The sequence below is a fragment of the Gavialis gangeticus genome, unplaced genomic scaffold (assembly GCF_001723915.1).
Source record: "Gavialis gangeticus isolate Ggan-Ray unplaced genomic scaffold, GavGan_comp1, whole genome shotgun sequence".
Lineage (NCBI taxonomy): Eukaryota > Metazoa > Chordata > Crocodylia > Gavialidae > Gavialis > Gavialis gangeticus.
The window spans coordinates 33,347,008-33,350,278 of NW_017729022.1; the positions used below are offsets into that span (position 1 = coordinate 33,347,008).

The 3,271-nt window shown below is 43.5% G+C and overlaps 1 protein-coding gene across 1 annotated transcript in view; it reads right to left on the minus strand.

Moving 5' to 3' along the window:
* The window catches only part of CSRP2 (cysteine and glycine rich protein 2), a 25,239-nt gene extending 22,755 nt beyond the window's left edge, over positions 1-2,484 (minus strand). The window contains exon 1 of the mRNA XM_019514772.1: positions 2,480-2,484. The gene's annotated coding sequence lies outside the window, so the exon portion shown is untranslated. The remainder of the gene's footprint in view (positions 1-2,479) is intronic.
* Between the last annotated feature and the right edge of the window lie 787 nt (positions 2,485-3,271).

Consider the following 3,271-nt stretch of genomic DNA (forward strand, 5'->3'; position numbering starts at 1 on the left):
CCTCGCTTTTCACGTGCGCGGACACTGACACACGTACGTACCTACACCTGCACACACCCACGGCCCCCCACGGGCTTTCCCTCTGTTGCACACGCACTGCCTCAGCAGGGGATTCCTCTTGCACGCCCGCCGGCAGGAGCTCGCTCCTCGTCGCTCTTTCGCGCGCTCTCGCACACGCGCTGCCCCTGCAGCGTCTCGCCCTTCTTCTCTCTTGCATAATCAGGTCTCATGGACAGAGGTGATATCTTGTATTAGGCCAACAAGACTTCTACCAAAAAAAGAAAAGTCTTTAATTTTCTTGTGCAGAACGCTTTTCTTTTTTGCAAAAATCTTGTGGGTCTAATGAAAGAAATCACCTCTGCCCCATGAGCCCTGATTGCTTTTTCCTCTAGACCAGGGGTTCCCAAAGTTTTCATGCTGCAGCCTGGGAAACTGCGGCCCAGCAGTCACAGCCGACTGCGGCTGGCATTTCCGGCCGGCAGATGGGTAAGGATACCCCCAGCCCCTGGGCAGGGGGGTGGGCCAAACCCGGGCCCTGTGGAAGGACCCGTGGCCTCTCGGCCCGGCTCTGGAGGGCTGCAGTTTGCTGGTCCATGGCCACTTCCAGTCCGGCAGCCAACCGTGCTGTGGACCAGCAGCCGACCCATGGCAGCCCAGCCCAGGGATTGAGAACCCATGCTCTAGACCAACACGGCTACAACCTGGATACCTCTCTTTCGTACGCACCCAGGCTGACACACACACCCACGTCCACACAGGAGGCGAGACGAGAATCGGAAGCTGGGCCTCTTGGCTCCAGTCCCGGTTGGCAGCTCTCAGGCCTCTTCCCAGGATTTGGGAACTATTTGGCTGTATATCTCCATTTCCCATCTTCCATACAGGAGTGCTCACAGCTAGAGCTTTATTTCAGCTTCGTGGACTGGGTATAAGTCATCTGGATGTGGGTTTGGTGGGAGGACTTTTTTTTTAACACCCGTAAGCAACCAACACTATGGGACAGGACAGGTGCTTCGGCAAAGACAGTAAGTCACCTAAAAATAAAGTCCTGGTGACCACCGCAAAACAACTTATTTCTGTGCACACAGCTCTCTTCCTGTAAAGCAGATTATATCAAACCTGGAGTAGATGTAAATGTTTAAGCACCTTCAGTATAACACCTGCGTCAAAGGGATGGTGGCAATCTGGCTAGGCATTTAAAACAGGTTAAAGCAAAAAAGTGCACCAAGCAGAACCAGTTCGTATTTTTTCGTGGCAATGAAATACGGTTTCAGCTATGCTATGCACCATTCTTATTACAGCAGCATTTCTGAAAGAAAGTAACCTGTCACCTGTCCCTAAGAGAGATTTGCCAGTAAGACAATTTGTTTTATTGGCTCCACAGCCAGAAGTTTTCTTGCATGTTTATGCCCATGGCTCACTTCATCCACATCTTCAAATGCAGGTACTTCTGGAGCTAGATGCAGCACCTGAGGTAAAGGGAAAAGGGAGAATGAGGAAGTAAAAGATGCCATAAGCAATAACTACATATCAAAGTAGGGAGACAAACTGTGAGTATGTAAATTCATAGAAACTCATAGAATCATAGAAAGTTAGGTTTGGAAAGGACCTCTGGAGGTCATGTAGTCCAACCTCCTGCTCAAAGCAGGACCAAATTGTAGCTTAACTGTAGAAAAAAACACGGGATTTTTAATGCTCAGAAATATGTATGACATCATAGTTATTTCTAATCTGAAAGACAGCATTGCCAGTTAGGCAAGCACCTCAGTGTCATACTGAATCATTAGTGCAACACAAATCAGTCCAATATTAGTATTTTCAGGATTCAAGTTATGGGGCAGCTTGGGGGGGGGAAGGTTGAGCCCCCCATAAGAGATGAGAGACCCCCTACAAAATTTGAAAATCATAACCTGGGGGGTCTCTGATTTTTTTAAGGCTTCGTGATGGGCAGCCCAATTTTTTTGCGGACCCTCCCAGAGTCAAAGTGTAATTCTAACCCTGAGTATCTTGAGTACTATTTTAATGATAACTTTATTTTAATACTTATTTTAATGATTACCAACAGTCAAAGTGATTCTTTTGGAGAGAAAACAGTATTTTGGAAGCCATGCTTCAACTGTTTTAAAACATGGCCCTTTCATTAATGTCTGCAGGCCTGTGATTATTTTTCTGTTTTTTTTTTTTATTCCCTCACAATGTTTTCTCTGCTCAGATAGAAGACCAGGTTAACCTTTACCTCTGTTTGACTAAAGACATAGTTAGCTGACTATTTATATAAATATCGACCTTCTCTATCTTATTTCAGTACAGGGACTTCTTTCTCAGCAACTGAAAATCAGAAAGCTATCTCATGGATATTTTGCACAAAAAGAAAAAGCTACATATAATTTTAGAGTGAAATGTCATTTTTGATGCTAGTATAATATATCGAAACACTATCCTCTGTGTTTGGATTACATTAACCCAGGTAACACCGTATTACATAAACTTTTGGATCTAACTGCCAAGTATACATTCAAGGGTCAGACTGCCTGCATTATAAGATTAAAAGTTATACGCACAAAAAGCATGTGAATAACAAGAATTAACATTAGCTGGCCTCTCCTGTTACAATGATTTATTTTCATTGCCTGTCAATTATGAAGGGCCAGATTATGGCACTCTTACACATTCCTTAGTACTTTAGTCCACAAGAAGTTTAATTGATTATCTCCTTCTGGGGGAAGGCAGTACTTACCATGAGGAAAAGAGGCAATTTGGCTAAAAACTGGTATCATATATTATAGACTTTGAGAAAAAGAAACACAAACAAAAACAAAGGTGGTTGATTGGCTTTTGCTTCCCTGCCATTGAGACTGCAAAAGGAGAAAGACTCTGCTCCAAGAGAATAAAATGAGGTGTAGGACAGAGAGGTAGAACGTTGGTTGCTGCAGACTTCACATGTTGAAGCTAAAATATTTATCACTTCTCCATAGATAGCCTCCAGAAGCCTCCGTATTTTCCCTTTTGATAATGTTTTTCTAAAAATTATCATAAAAATAAAGAAAGAAAGTCTGAATTATAATAAAGTGACATTACAGGTCTGTTAAAATGTGACACTACTTAAAGCAAAGAAATTCAGAGTTCAGCTGGTCTGTTTTTAATAATTTGTTGCAAATAGGTGCTGCCACTGATACAGTATGAGTGATCAAACAGTATGTGGAAGTCTGCTTGATAGCAGGATACTGATGGGTGACTTGAGGTGAGGGCGATGGCAGTATTAATTCCAAGGTGA